Below are 17,655 nucleotides of genomic sequence, written 5' to 3'. Positions count from 1 at the left end.
TTGGGTTTAACTTCGAACTAGTGTAAGTATTGAATTAATTAGATTTTTCAATTGAAATTATTTAAGTGGACTGAAGTAGTTCATAGGGGGAGCTAATCTTATCTTTGCATTATTTTTTGTATAGCTTGTGCTTATTGCTTAGTCTTTGTTACGGAGAAGTTTTGAAAACCAATTTTATTTTAACGGTGTAGCCATTCAGTACATTCTTGAACAAATTGCATTGTTCTTTAAAGAAGCCAAAATGTTATTTTGAAAATTTATAGTACTGCGTTGAATATATATATATATATATATATATATATATATATATATATATATAATATATATATATATATATATATATATATTGTATAATAATTTGGAAAGTTTATAGGTTTGAAAATTCTTTTATGAAATGGTGGTTTTGATATTTGTACCATACAGACCGGGCGGTTCAGAAAGCAGCGCCGATATCAACCTAATCACAGGTGTGTATCATACGACCTGGCGGTCCAGAGAGCAGTGTCGACGTCAGCCTAACCACCAGTGTTTTTTCAATCTTTTTTACTGCGCTTTTTGTCTCTCACTCATCATTGCTATACAGCTTGCATAAGCACTCACTGCGTACTGTTCTATTAGACCATTCATCCTTTCACTCGGGTGAGTAATATCTATGTACCATACGGACCAAGCGGCCCAAAGGGAGCAGCGCTGAATCGATTCAACTGGGCGGTTGTACACGATCGGCTGGTAGGTGAACTGGGTCATTAAAACCATGATTAAGGTAAATAGTGATTAGAGCCATTGGGCTAGACTTGGGCTGTGATTAACTTTTCACTAATCCCAAGCCCATGGTGAAAACTAGGTTTAATAGCCAATTTAGTCCCCACTTTGGTTGAAAAATCTCAATTTAGTCCCTCGTTATAAAAGTGTTTTACATTAGTCCTAACTTTTAAAATAGTGGGTGAGATTGGTCCCTTTCATTAAATATAAGTTAACGAAATTAATGGATGATGATGTGATACAACTTAAAGCTGATGTGTTAAATTGGTCCCTCGTTAGCTTTAAGTTGTGTCACATCATCATCCATTAATTTTGTTAACTTATATTTAACAGAAAGGACCAATCTGACCTACTATTTTAAAAGTTAGGACTAATTCAAAACACTTTTATAACGAGGGACTAAATTGAGATTTTTCAACCAAAGTGAGGACTAAATTGGCTATTAAACCTGAAAACTATAAATACAGGTCAAAGGTAAGTAGTAGATAAGTTGCATTTACTGCACATTTATTACTGTTCTATTGAATTGTCGAACGGTTCGAATACTGACTTTGGCATTGGAGGATCTTTGACAGGTTCCCTCTCGAACGGAAGAGCAAGACAACGAAGCTTGGAGCGTGACCGGATGGCAAGAAGGCAAATTGTGAAGGAGGTTGGTGACTCAACCCCATAACCGAAACAATATTATTATATATATTTTATGTATATCAAAGTCAAAATTATTGGTTGGACTAATTACGACTTGTTTGTTTTATATATAACAAGATATATTACATATTACATAACTACGTATAATACACATATTATATGGTATTAGTATCTTTGGTAATTATAATATATAGGTATATTATGTTATAATATATAGACATACTTGTATAAACCTTATGTTATTATGTTCGTGTACGTATATTTTTATAGACTTTTTGATCATTATCTATGAATCTCAAAAATAATATTGATGGAAAGTGAACCCTATTAGTAAGACTTATGAAAAAATAGTGAGGATGGTTACTCTAGTGGTGAGTGGTTGTTGGTAAGTTGTGTACGAGAGTTATAATATCACTGAGGTAACTATATGTTGTTTTAATTTTTTAGTAATAAGCTTTGAATATGAGGTGATATATTTTATGTGATGAAATGATTTATGTGTTAAGTTATTATTGAATCATATTATCGATTGAGACATTTTATGTTTATGTTAGCTCACTTCTGTTTGTGCGTAGTTGATTACGATGATTGTATTTCATACAAGAACAAATGTTAATGCAAATGTTGGTGAAAAAGATACACAACTATGACGAGATGTGCTGAGACTCAAAGGTATGAGTGTTATTGAAAAATGTTGTGGATATGTAATAAAATTTGTAATGTTGTGGATTTTAAGTAATGAAACTCTAATGGATTTTAAAAATAAAGATATTTTAAATCTTTGGTTTTGTTAAAACATGGTACCATAGGTAAATCAAGTAATTAGTCAAAAGAATAGTGACATCCTAGTATGAGTGTTATATTAACCGAAAGATCACGTTTGCCCAGGCTAAAGTTGGACCATGTTAGTCTAAAATGATAGACTGAAGATCAAGTCGAGTTGACCCTAGTCGAAGGTCGAGCCAAATACTGAAGGTTGAGCCAAACAGGCTTCAACCAAAGATTGAGTTCGAATAGGCTCCAATTGAAGGTTGAAACAAGTGTACCCCAACCAAAGTCTAGGCAAGTTGATATGAGTTGAAAATTTAACCAAGTTAGCCCAAGTCGAATAATCAAGTTCGAGAAGATTCGATCCTAGCTAAAAGTAGAGACAAATAGACACAAGTATAAGGTCGAGATGAATCAACAAGTGAGAAAAATGTTAGAAGGTATTAAAATAAGGCCCAAAAGCCTTAAAGTTGAGGCCCAGTCCACAAAGCCTAAAGGAGATAAAGTATCTCCTGATAAAACTACTGCCTCGAGGCCGTCTGTGTCAGCAAAGAGAGAGAAAGAATGAAACGTCTTCTGGAAGCTTGGAGAAGAAGAGCATGAAGCTCTCTTACGGTGAGCGTCCATGGCTACTGGAAGTCGGAAGAGAAGCAGATCGGAAAAGATGCTCCAGGAAAGGTAAGAAACAAACTCAAACTTTTCATTTCTATAAATATATTTAATATTCTTGTTACAAGAGAAGAAAGAAGAACCCTATGTATATATAGGGTTCTAGCGAGGAAGGAAAAGAGAGTCGGATTCATAAATGTCCCTAACAGAAAAACAAACCAGAACCTAAAATACAAAAATACCTAAAAAAATAGAAACTTTAATAAAAGGAAGGAGAAAAAAACATAACAAACAATGTTCAAAAGAAGATGAGAGAAAAATATTTTTTTATAAATATTTATTTTAAAATTATATCATTCAATTTTTTATATTATAAACATAATATGTGCCTATTTTAAAATTAAATACTTAGAAGGAGAAGTAAATGCATTTATCCAATAATATAAAGATTTCACAACATTGTTAGATAATTATAAATATTGTTGTATAATTTCTTGATTTAAAAAAAAAACTAAGGAACATATAATGGTTTCTAATTTATTGATAATATAAATTTATTGACGCATTTTTTTAATGACTTATAAAGTTATTTACGTCAAAAATATACACAAATTAAAGTCAAATTAAAATACATTAAAACAGCAGAGTAAAATACATATATCAAAATACTATCATTTTGGACCTGGAAATACCCATCTTGATATCCACAAGAAAAGGCAAACAAGTAACCAAGCCAACCTATTTACATATAATATCACCAAATAAACTAATTACTTTTATTTTAACATATTATTATTGCCAATAATGTTTGATTATAACAAAATTACTTGTCATACGAAGTATATGATCTGTAACATCCCAAAATTATACAGTCATCAACTATATACTTAGAATAATCACATTAATCAATATGGCAAAACAGTTTTAATATAAAAGGGAGCAGAAATTCATAATTTGCCGAACGGCCTTTCATGTATTAATTAACGAGCGTTTACAAAATGAATGAGGACGAACGATTTACAAAAATGACCGAACGTCCAAATATTTACAACCAACAAAAGAGCGCTCGCTCACAGCCGCTCGCTATCCTAACTACACTAACTAAAATAACCGAACGCCTTTACTGTTCGGCCTTCACTTCAACTTCTACTAAGTTATCTTCAGCAATAACTTCTTCTTCAAGCGCTTGCTCCAGAGAAGCATCTCCCTCTGCTCACATCCACACGGATGATCATTGCATTTGACAAGACGGATATACATAGACAGACAACACAATGGAAATGCAAGGGTAAGCTTATTGAATTTAATTCAAGTCAAACATATATTTCATACTTATCAAATACAGCAAGTAAATTCACAAACATATACATTCAATTCATACAATAATTCCATCCAAATCCTGATGCTAGACCGACCGTCCAGACTGTATGAATCCTGTGTAGCTAAGGCGTCTGTGCACCCAGGTGGGGTAACTGGAATGCTCATCAGTAGCCACCTGAGGTTAGTCTTTTTGTCCAAGTTACAGTTATGGACTAGACCTCCTGCCATTCCCACGCATGACATACTCCTCTCTACTTGAGAACGAGCACTCACGGAATATCAGGATGAACCACCATCTAAGCTTAGCACGTTCATACTTACAAATCTCAATTTCCAACCAAGAGTCGTTCCTCCCTGGAACGCTCGTTCAAATTCCACAATCACAATTTCATTTCTCATGGTGTTCGCACATCTTAATCTTTCCTCTTATTCACACTTTCATTCTTAGTTTCACTTCCATAAAAGAACGAACGTCCAGCCCTCTTTGTAATAGAGGACGAACGTTAATGCAATACCAAGAAGGCTTGTTCACGAACTTGAATCAGTTAGATGAACTGAATCTAGGATGATCTGGAATTTACTTAGAATAATTTAAATTCAATAACTCTGGAACGAATCAAATGGATAGATATATCATAAATTGTTTAGATAAAGAATTTGAACACGATTTAATTCAAGAGACAACCGCCAGTCAATGACCGAGCGCTAAAATGAAACTTTTGGACGAACGTCACTGAAGTCTTGGACGAACGTTACTAGGATTATTGGACGAACGCTATTTAGATTTTAGGACGAACGCTAGGAGAATTCAGGACGAACGCTATTACCGTTCGTTGATAATTAAAGAAGGACCGAACGTTCGGTATATGACCGAGCATTCTTTTTCCACATACACATTTGGACGAGCGTTCAGTATCAGACCGAGCGCTACTTATCATTTACACTTTTAGAACGAGCGTTCGGTCTAAGACCGAGCGCCACTTAAGACGTACGTTTTTAGGTCGAGGCTCTTAGCTGAATTCAAAATCATAGAAAATTGGGATTTATATAAGATGAGATATTTAAAGTCTCTGTTTTAATAATTTGACTAATAGTTCAAAGGGATATTATCAGGCTTCTCAATTCTCACACAACACTCATGATGTTTACGTCTGGCCGAACGCACAACGTAAAGCTATATAAGAGGGTGTTCGTCCTCAAAAGGAAATCCTTTCCAAATGAAAGGGTTCGACTACTTCAAAGAATTTTACTATGAATACCGTACGGTCAATGACCGTATCGATAACGAACGTTCATTTTCATATACTTCTCATATTAAAATTTTCTCTTCCAGTAACTCATTTTCCAGTATAACTTATGTAACACCCGAATATTTTAAAGGGTATTACTGATAGTAGAGACTAAATTAATTTGATATCTCATATAAACAATCAAACTTTATTTCAATTACTCCAAAGTACAATACCAAACTTACAAACTTTAAACAATATAGTCTTCACCATTGAAATTTCAACTTATAAATTTTACACAACATAATCTTCCCAATACAAATTTATTCTTTTTACAAAAATCCCTGAAAGTTTTTCCCCGCATCTCTCTCATCTCTAAGTTTTTTCAACCGCATCTGCAACATTATCTAATCACATATAACATGAGTTATATGATCATAGTACAAACAAATAAGGGTAAGCCAACCATATCATAAAATCATTAAACTTGTAACAAAAATATTAAAATCAGGTATTTCTGCAATTGATAAAATATCATTATTCCGATGTCATTAATTCATCATTATCAAAATCATCTTTCTCATTTCCATAAATCTTACAAGTGTACCATGCTTACTCATGAAGCCTTATGGTCAGACCGCTCTCTGCCTGCTTCCTTAAGCCTCACTTACATACTATGTCTTACTTTCTGAAGCCTTATGGTCAGACCCCTCTCTGCCTGCTTCCATAAATCTCAGGTGTTACTTTGCTCATACCAAACTCTCATGGTATAACTCGAACATACTACTCCCGGTAGTAAACATCATTTCATAAGTAATGATTTCTCATATCCACTCCAACATTTCATAAAAACCAACAATTCATACCCTCTTATCCACCTAACTCAATCATGTTCATTCTTTAATCATGAATTCATAATAACCCGTTTTGGTATCGATAAATTAAACACATTGACAGATATCATGCTTCATATTATAAACTCATTTTGCCCATAACGAGTATAACTCAACATATTTTCACCAAACAAAGATCATGGATCAACCAAAATACATCAACATATCTTAGGAACTACATATTAAAGTCTGGGCTCAATGTAATGATAAATAAAATATATATGAAATTTTTACCATGATAATATTATGCATCTACAATCAACTTGTTTTATTTTATTTTCATCCTAGTAGAGATTTTTCTTTACCCCAATTGGTCACCGGAGAGGACCCAGATGTCTGAACGCATCAAACTCACCTTCGACGCCAGCACATATGACTAGTCACAACTGACTGGACCAGGCCAGGGCTGCTCTATGATCAGGGATGTGCCAACTCAGGTTTTTAAGGTTCCTCTATCCTACCAACAAAGGGAGGCCTTCAATAATTAACAATTTATTTATTTAATTTATCTACCTTGTTTTCTTATGCTCTAAATCTTAAAATGCCTAATTTTACTTCCTCTCACAACAACCTCAAACACTGTATATATATTTAATACCCATATACAAGCTATTATAGAACCCTTATTCCAAACCTTCCAACAAGATTAATTTCAGCCAACAAACTCATTCAATAAAATCATCACAATAAACATCCATAATAGAATTCATACAAGATAATTATAAACAATTAACAATAATAAAACATTACTATAAATGGTCATAGAAGAATACAATATTTGACAATCATAAAAATAATCTTAATATAAAAATTCATGGGGAAACAAGAAGTTGAATCTGGCAGAGCCGGTTAGACAACTTCTAATCCATCCATCAATACAATATAATTAAATAACAAGAACAATACATGTCTGGGGAAATAAGAAGTTGAATCTGGCAGAGCCGGTTAGACAACTTCTAATCCTTCCAAAAATGCAATAAAATAAATAAGTAAAGAAATAAATAGTTTGGGGAAACAAGAAGTTGAATCTGGCAGAGCCGGTTAGACAACTTCTAATCCTTCCAAAAATGTAATAAAATAAATACGGAAGGAAATAAAAAAAAGTTTGGGGAATCAAGAAATTGAATCTGGCAGAGCCGGTTAGACAATTTCTAATCCTTCCAAAATACAATAAAAATAAATAAGGAAAACAATAAAATGTTTGGGGAAACAAGAAATTGAATCTGGCAGAGCCGGTTAGACAATTTCTAATCCTTCCAAAATAAAAATAAACCACTAATAACATACAATTGACATAACATAATCAATATCACATTTTACAATTATCACACTTGGATATTAACACACAAAAAAACATATTCTCATTTAAAATTCAAAATCATACAGAAACAAAATACTCCATATTTAAGATTTAAAATCAGACAAAAGAAAAATATAGCATATTCAAGACTCAAGATAATACAAAAAGAAATACTCAAAGTTAGCTTCCCTTACCTCTATTCCAGACTTAGTTTCCTCTTCTCAAACCGTTCTCCGGAAACTTCCAGAATTTCCCCTCTTTAACTAGAATTTCCTCTAACTCTCTTCTCTCACAATTTCTCTAGAATTTTGGTGTAAATCTTCAGCCTCCCCCCCTTGGCTATTTATAGCCAAAAATTTTACTATTCATTTTTACTATTCATTTTTACTATTCACTTTTACTATTCATTTTTACTATTCAAAAATTATTTTTTATTCACCATTCTTATCTCTGAATGATTAATTCTACGTGGAGTGTTCTCTTCCATAATTTATTTTAATATTTTTTTTTAACTATTCACTATTCACTATTCACTATTTACTATTTACTATTCACTATTCACTATTCACATTTCTAAAAAAATCCTAAATAAGTTATCAAAAATTTGAAGCTCTCCCTCCAAAATTACTATAACTTTATATCCAAAAATTTACATTTTTCTATCCATTAAAATTATTATTACTAATAAAATGTTAAAATTTACTATTATAAATATTTTTTTTTTTTTCATGGATCTTACATTTTAACATACAAATATTTTCAAGGATCTTACAATCTCCCCAACAACAATTATTTTCGCCCTCGAAAATTATTTATTTAAACAAAGACTATTTAACAAAAAAAAAATTACTTACAAAAGAGATATGGATATTCCTTTATCATAAATTCTTCCAATTCCCAAGTCATTTCCTGTGTGTCTTCATTCCAAAGTACCTTTACCGTGCGAATATCCTTCCCTCTTAACTTTTTCATTTGAACATCTAGTATACGCACTGGGCCAACTTCCATTGTTAAATTTTCCTTGACCTGAATTTCATCAACTTCTAACACATGCTTTGGATCTGGAATATACTTCCGCAGTTGGGATACATGAAAAACGTTATGCAAATATGTCAATCGAGGTGGTAGTGCTATCTCATAAGCCACTGGCCCAATCTTTTTGAGAATTTGATACGGTCCGAGAAATTTTGGTGTCAGTTTCCTCATCTTGATAGCTCTCCCGACTCCTGTAGTTGGCGTTACTCGTAAGAATACATGATCTCCTTCTTCAAATTCTAACGGTCTTCTTCTTTTGTCGGCATATGACTTTTGTCTACTTTGAGTTGCTTTCATCCGATCTTGGACTAATTTTATTTTTTCTGTGGTTTGTTGTAATAGCTCGGGTCCCACTGTCAGTGCTTCCCCATCTTGAAACCAACACAACGGTGTTCTACATCTTCTTCCATATAAAGCTTCATATGGTGGCATACCAATACTGGAATGATAACTGTTGTTGTAAGTAAATTCTACTAATGGTAGTATCTCATTCCAACTTCCAAGATGATCTAATACACAAGTTCTCAGCAAATCCTCCAAAGATTGAATAGTCCTTTCTGTTTGACCATCAGTCTGAGGGTGATAAGCCGAACTCATCTTCAACTGTGTTCCCAGAGCCTTCTGTAGCGTCTGCCAAAACCTTGAAGTAAACCTTGGATCTCTGTCTGACACAATGCTTGTAGGTATGCCATGCAACCTCACTACTTCCCCGATGTATAACTCCGTCAGCTTTTCTAGTGACATACGTTGATTAATAGGCAAAAAGTGAGCGCTCTTGGTTAGTCTATCAACGATAACCCAGATAGAATCGTGACCTTTTGATGATTTTGGTAAATGTGTTACAAAGTCCATCGAGATACTGTCCCACTTCCATTGAGGAATGTCTAACTGTCGTAACATCCCTCCCGGTTTTTGATGCTCCACTTTTGCTTTTTGACACACCAAGCAGGCTGCTACAAACTCGGCCACATCCCTCTTCATTCCATTCCACCAAAATGACTCTTTCAGGTCCTTATACATCTTAGTCATACCTGGATGTATGCTAAGACGACTTTTATGGCCTTCGTCTAAAATTAAATGTTTTAATTCACTCTTTGCAGGGATACACACTCTGTTTTTAAATCGAAGTATGCCATCTTTACTTAGAACGAACTCCTTAGCTTGATCGGTGTCCAACAACCTGATCTTTTGCTGCAACTCTTGATCCATCGACTGCTCAACCTTCACTTGTTCTAAGAAGTCACTAGTGATTACTAAATGACTACACCATATGTGATCTGGGTTTAACTGCAACCCCAAGTTCATATCACGTAACTTTTCTAACAGTTCTAATTCCTTCACCATCATCGTTGTTATCTGAGCTTGTCTCCTACTCAATGCATCTGCCACCACATTGGCTTTTCCTGGGTGATATAAAAGCTCGAAGTCATAGTCCTTCATATATTCCATCCATCTTCTTTGTCGCATGTTCAATTCCTTTTGATCGAACAAATACTTTAGACTCTTATGGTCACTAAAAACTTGGAAACTTGCCCCATAGAGGTAGTGTCTCCATGTCTTTAATGCAAATACTACTGCTGCAAGTTCGATGTCATGCGTTGGGTAGTTTTTCTCATGCGCTTTTAACTGCCTAGATGCATAAGCTACAGGTCTCCTTCCTTGCATTAGAACGCACCCCAATCCTTGATATGACGCATCGCAGTACACCTCAAAAGATTTGCTAGAGTCTGGAATGATTAATACTGGTGCTGATGTTAGTCGTTGCTTCATATTTTCAAAACTGGCTTCGCACTTGTCAGTCCACAGAAATGGTTGATCTTTACGAGTTAACTGAGTTAGAGGACCTACAATCTTGGAAAACCCTTCGACAAAACGTCGGTAATAACCGGCTAATCCTACAAAACTTCGTACTTCAGTTACAGTTTTCGGCCGCTCCCACTTTAGCACAGCTTCCACTTTTGCTGGATCCACTGAGATTCCTTGAGCAGAAATCACATGACCCAAAAATTGTACTTTCTCTATCCAGAACTCACACTTTGATAGTTTCCCATACAGTTGATGTTTTCTTAAAATTTCCAACGCCACCCTCAAGTGTTCTGCATGCTTTTCCTTATTCTCTGAATAGATAAGAATATCGTCGATAAATACTACCACGAACTTATCTAAACATGACCGAAATATTCTGTTCATGTAGTCCATAAAAATCGCTGGGGCATTCGTCACACCAAACGGCATTACCACGTACTCAAAGTGTCCATAGCGAGATCTGAAAGCCGTCTTTTGTACATCTTCCGTCTTGACAAGAATCTGATGGTAACCAGATCTGAGATCAATTTTTGAAAACACCTCTGCTCCTCTCAACTGATCTAATAGATCATCGATTCTTGGCAAAGGATATTTGTTCTTTATTGTAACCTTGTTCAACTGTCGATAATCCACGCACAACCTTGAACTTCCATCCTTCTTCTTCACCAGCAATACAGGAGCTCCCCATGGAGACACACTTGGACGGATAAACTTCTTCTCCAACAGATCTTCGATTTGCTTTTTCAACTCTGCTAGTTCGGCAGGAGCCATTCTGTATGGAGCCATAGAAACCGGGCCAGCTCCGGGCACTAGATCTATTGTGAAATCGATCTCTCGACTAGGTGGTAAACCTGGCACTTCTTCTGGAAAAACATCAACATATTCTTCTACCACAGGTATTCCGATGATTTGTTCTTCAGTATTCTCTCTTTTCTCCTGAGCTAACACCACATAGCAGGTAGCTCCATCTTTGATATCCTTCGCAGCGACTCGAGTTGAGCTTAGTTCTAAATTGTTCAAATTTAGAAACTCTATCTTTTGTTTCCCACAATCAATAAGAACGTGATTGGCAGTCAACCAATCCATTCCTAAAATAATGTCTAGATTTTGAAGGGGTAAGCAGATCAAGTTCACTTTGAACTTGCGTCCTGCAATTTGGATCGGGCATCCGACACAGACTGAACTGGTCGTAACTGGTCCCGATGCTGGTGTAGAAACTACTAATTCACACCCTAGATCAAGCATCGGTAATCCGAGTCTTTCTAAACATGCTAGAGATATAAAGGAGTGTGTGGCTCCAGAGTCAAACAAAACATATACGCATTCTCCTAAAATACTTTCGAAAACCATTGCTCTGATACCATCTGTAACGCCCCGACAACTCACAGGGACCATCGACTGCCCCCACAGATCACCACCAGGCTTTCCAGTGTGCTTTGTCCTCACTCGCACACTTTCCGGGAAAACTTCCCAGAAGGTCACCCATCCCAGAATTACTCCAAGCTAAGCACGCTTAACCATGGAGTTCTTATGAGTCAGGCTACCGAAAAGCAAATGCATTTTGGTGATATGAGTAGCCAAATCAATTCCTTTAAGCTATCCTTCAACTGTATAGTCCCATACCTATACAGTCTCCAGATCCCTCTCATTCCGGTGTATGTCCGATTCGTCCATGTACCCCTTCCACCCGAAGCTGCCAGGAGCCGCTCCTTGTCTGTGCCCCCTGCACCATGCCTCTTGCACCGGCGTCACTCCCCGCCCTCGTCAGTGCCCGGATGTCACATGCCCACCAGCTTCCGTCTGGTTCGTCCTCGAACCACACCGTACTGGGAGAGGCTAGGCTCTGATACCATAATGTAACACCCGAATATTTTAAAGGGTATTACTGATAGTAGAGACTAAATTAATTTGATATCTCATATAAACAATCAAACTTTATTTCAATTACTCCAAAGTACAATACCAAACTTACAAACTTTAAACAATATAGTCTTCACCATTGAAATTTCAACTTATAAATTTTACACAACATAATCTTCCCAATACAAATTTATTCTTTTTACAAAAATCCCTGAAAGTTTTTCCCCGCATCTCTCTCATCTCTAAGTTTTTTCAACCGCATCTGCAACATTATCTAATCACATATAACATGAGTTATATGATCATAGTACAAACAAATAAGGGTAAGCCAACCATATCATAAAATCATTAAACTTGTAACAAAAATATTAAAATCAGGTATTTCTGCATTGATAAAATATCATTATTCCGATGTCATTAATTCATCATTATCAAAATCATCTTTCTCATTTCCATAAATCTTACAAGTGTACCATGCTTACTCATGAAGCCTTATGGTCAGACCGCTTTCTGCCTGCTTCCTTAAGCCTCACTTACATACTATGTCTTACTTTCTGAAGCCTTATGGTCAGACCCCTCTCTGCCTGCTTCCATAAATCTCAGGTGTTACTTTGCTCATACCAAACTCTCATGGTATAACTCGAACATACTACTCCCGGTAGTAAACATCATTTCATAAGTAATGATTTCTCATATCCACTCCAACATTTCATAAAAACCAACAATTCATACCCTCTTATCCACCTAACTCAATCATGTTCATTCTTTAATCATGAATTCATAATAACCCGTTTTGGTATCGATAAATTAAACACATTGACAGATATCATGCTTCATATTATAAACTCATTTTGCCCATAACGAGTATAACTCTACATATTTTCACCAAACAAAGATCATGGATCAACCAAAATACATCAACATATCTTAGGAACTACATATTAAAGTCTGGGCTCAATGTAATGATAAATAAAATATATATGAAATTTTTACCATGATAATATTATGCATCTACAATCAACTTGTTTTATTTTATTTTCATCCTAGTAGAGATTTTTCTTTACCCCAATTGGTCACCGGAGAGGACCCAGATGTCTGAACGCATCAAACTCACCTTCGACGCCAGCACATATGACTAGTCACAACTGACTGGACCAGGCCAGGGCTGCTCTATGATCAGGGATGTGCCAACTCAGGTTTTTAAGGTTCCTCTATCCTACCAACAAAGGGAGGCCTTCAATAATTAACAATTTATTTATTTAATTTATCTACCTTGTTTTCTTATGCTCTAAATCTTAAAATGCCTAATTTTACTTCCTCTCACAACAACCTCAAACACTGTATATATATTTAATACCCATATACAAGCTATTATAGAACCCTTATTCCAAACCTTCCAACAAGATTAATTTCAGCCAACAAACTCATTCAATAAAATCATCACAATAAACATCCATAATAGAATTCATACAAGATAATTATAAACAATTAACAATAATAAAACATTACTATAAATGGTCATAGAAGAATACAATATTTGACAATCATAAAAATAATCTTAATATAAAAATTCATGGGGAAACAAGAAGTTGAATATGGCAGAGCCGGTTAGACAACTTCTAATCCATCCATCAATACAATATAATTAAATAACAAGAACAATACATGTCTGGGGAAATAAGAAGTTGAATCTGGCAGAGCCGGTTAGACAACTTCTAATCCTTCCAAAAATGCAATAAAATAAATAAGTAAAGAAATAAATAGTTTGGGGAAACAAGAAGTTGAATCTGGCAGAGCCGGTTAGACAACTTCTAATCCTTCCAAAAATGTAATAAAATAAATACGGAAGGAAATAAAAAAAAGTTTGGGGAATCAAGAAATTGAATCTGGCAGAGCCGGTTAGACAATTTCTAATCCTTCCAAAATACAATAAAAATAAATAAGGAAAACAATAAAATGTTTGGGGAAACAAGAAATTGAATCTGGCAGAGCCGGTTAGACAATTTCTAATCCTTCCAAAATAAAAATATAAACCACTAATAACATACAATTGACATAACATAATCAATATCACATTTTACAATTATTACACTTGGATATTAACACACAAAAAAAACATATTCTCATTTAAAATTCAAAATCATACAGAAACAAAATACTCCATATTTAAGATTTAAAATCAGACAAAAGAAAAATATAGCATATTCAAGACTCAAGATAATACAAAAAGAAATACTCAAAGTTAGCTTCCCTTACCTCTATTCCAGACTTAGTTTCCTCTTCTCAAACCGTTCTCCGGAAACTTCCAGAATTTCCCCTCTTTAACTAGAATTTCCTCTAACTCTCTTCTCTCACAATTTCTCTAGAATTTTGGTGTAAATCTTCAGCCTCCCCCCCTTGGCTATTTATAGCCAAAAATTTTACTATTCATTTTTACTATTCATTTTTACTATTCACTTTTACTATTCATTTTTACTATTCAAAAATTATTTTTTATTCACCATTCTTATCTCTGAATGATTAATTCTACGTGGAGTGTTCTCTTCCATAATTTATTTTAATATTTTTTTTTAACTATTCACTATTCACTATTCACTATTTACTATTTACTATTCACTATTCACTATTCACATTTCTAAAAAAATCCTAAATAAGTTATCAAAAATTTGAAGCTCTCCCTCCAAAATTACTATAACTTTATATCCAAAAATTTACATTTTTCTATCCATTAAAATTATTATTACTAATAAAATGTTAAAATTTACTATTATAAATATTTTATTTTATTTTTTTCATGGATCTTACATTTTAACATACAAATATTTTCAAGGATCTTACAACTTACATTCATTCAATTAATCATATCACAGTATATTCTATACTTCTCAAGCTTTGAATCAAAATCATATACCTACATCAAATATCAAAATCATACTGCATACAAATTTACAGAACATTCATACACATAAGCATAAAATTCCCAGTACATACATGCAACACTTTCATATATCATCTCATAATCATATTCATATACTCAAAAGTCAAATATCAGAAATCATATTTTCAAGCATCACATATCGCGCATGCAGTACATACATCACATGAATTAAATCTAATAAGCTTCCCTTACCCGGATTGTAGTGAACGTCCTAAAATGAGTGGATCTTGATTCGTCTAACCGAGACTCTCTCAACGTTTCACTTAAGCTTTCCAACTAAACTAACCAAAGAAAATGAAAGGACTTAGTCCACACCATTGCATGCAACGGAATATGGTTTGCAGGAACTTCCAGAAACGAGCGTCCAAATAAAACTTACCAGAACTGTAAGTTGTTCGGTTCAATCTGGAGCTCTTGGTGCAGTGATCGTCCTCACGGCTCTGAAACGTGATCGGAGTGCAGAATGGTGAGTTACAGAAGAGAGAAGAAGAAAGGTCTCTAGAGAAAAGGTAGAGAATTTGGAAATCAAGAGTTTGGGGAAGAAGATGAAGTGTGCAGAAGAATGGGAAGAGTTTCCCAGAGAAATTAATTTCTCTTCCCACGTAGGGCGAACGTCCATTCGTCTGCTGCCACTTGGATTCCACTACCGTTTTAGAATGTTCCAAAGTGACACTTGGCAGTCTGCATGCAGTGTGAGTAAGTGCGTTTTAATGAAGGAGTGTGCGTGTCACGGTGCATTAATGGAAGCAGAGAGGTGACTAAGCAGAATAATTAATGGGGCGTGACAATAATGTTTGATTATAACAAAATTACTTGTCATACGAAGTATATGATCTTTATTAACTAAACAAATATAATATCTTATGATTGAATATGTACCAAAATGGACGTAAAAAAAAAGAAATTTGATATTCATCTGAAAATTATTTTATTGTCAAATATTATTTAAAAATTATTTTGTTGTCAAATTTGTTAGACGGTGTCCCGTAATAAAAATGTCAAACCCGCATTTCACGGGTTTTATTCTTTGCCTGTTCAATTTTGTTTCATGTGAATCTTGATTTGACATATGTCACGGATACATATATTAAATTTAAAATTATTAAATATAATATTTTAATTATATTATTTATCATAAATTTAAAAGATAGGTTATATGTTTGAAATATTTTATTTATTATACTTTTAAATATAATTTATGTATTTTAGCATATAATAAAAGTTATGTTGTTTGTGTATGATAATGTGGTAGTTAAATTAATTATTGTTGTTGATTGAATTTGGTTGGGGTTTAGATTTTATAATACCTGTGAAAGGGGGTTTTGATGAATATCATTGATAAGGCGTATCTGATTCTAAGGTCATTTTCCATTACCTAGATGGGGTCTCTTTTCATTTAACTTCTCTTCCATTTTAGTTTTTAAATTTTATACATCAACTTGGAATTTGCGTCTTAAGCTAAGGCGTGTTTGGAGGAAGTGACAGGAGAAGTGGACAAAAGTGAAAAGATATAAGTTATAAGATATGGATAAGCCAATTACTCAGTTTAGGGCTTTTCCGCTTCAGGTGGGCCTCTACTCCTCTACACTCAGATTCCATTCACACACATCTCTTACTTCCAATTTTCTATCTCTGCCTTTTTATATTTCGAAATTTAAATTTCAAAATCACCTTTTCAAAAAATAATCTTCATTACTTAAATTTCTTAACAGTAAAATCGGTTTCATTTTTACCATGTTAATTAAATATATTCCCCTCTCTTTTTATTCTCTTACTACTTCTCATTTCATGGGCTACTATAATATAACTAATTAAATATGTAACCCATTCATTGGAATTAAACTTTTTTTTTATATTTATTCACAATGGCTTATTTATTCCAAAATTTTCCTTTAATCTTTATTTGTAATTAAATTTTAATATTTTTATAAAAATCATTTATCCGTAATTAAAAATGACTTTATATCACAATTTGTTAAGAGAAATACAGTTATATTCGTTTAAAGTTATTTTTCACATTTACATGATACATGACTTCTTCTCTCTTATGTATTGATTCTTTCTGCTAATTATTTAGAGTGTTTTTGTATTTAAGGTTTCACCTCGTCTCATTTTAAAAAATTCACTTTTTTTTAGTTGAGTGGTATGTGTAATTCACTTTTTTTCATAAATTTCACAATTGACAAAATACGATTCACAAATTCTAATGAATTTTAATATATATATATATATATATATATATATATATATATATATATATATATATATATATATATTAATAAATCATGAAAAAATAATTAATCTTCTTAAACTATTAAATCAGATAATTCGCAATTCAATATTTTATAAAACTTAGAAAGGGTACATAATTTTTACATTAAATCTAAAATGAGAAACTAAGATTAACTAATAACAATTCTCTAATAAAAAAAGTTTTAAACCTCGGACCATCCTCATATTTGTATGAGAATCTTAAGTGGGTCTTCA

Source organism: Vigna umbellata, chromosome 2 (assembly GCF_029865625.1).
Source record: "Vigna umbellata cultivar VRB3 chromosome 2, Vumbellata_1.0, whole genome shotgun sequence".
Classification (NCBI taxonomy): domain Eukaryota; kingdom Viridiplantae; phylum Streptophyta; class Magnoliopsida; order Fabales; family Fabaceae; genus Vigna; species Vigna umbellata.
The sequence above is the reverse complement of the archived record's forward strand: the minus strand, read 5'-3'. Positions refer to the sequence as shown.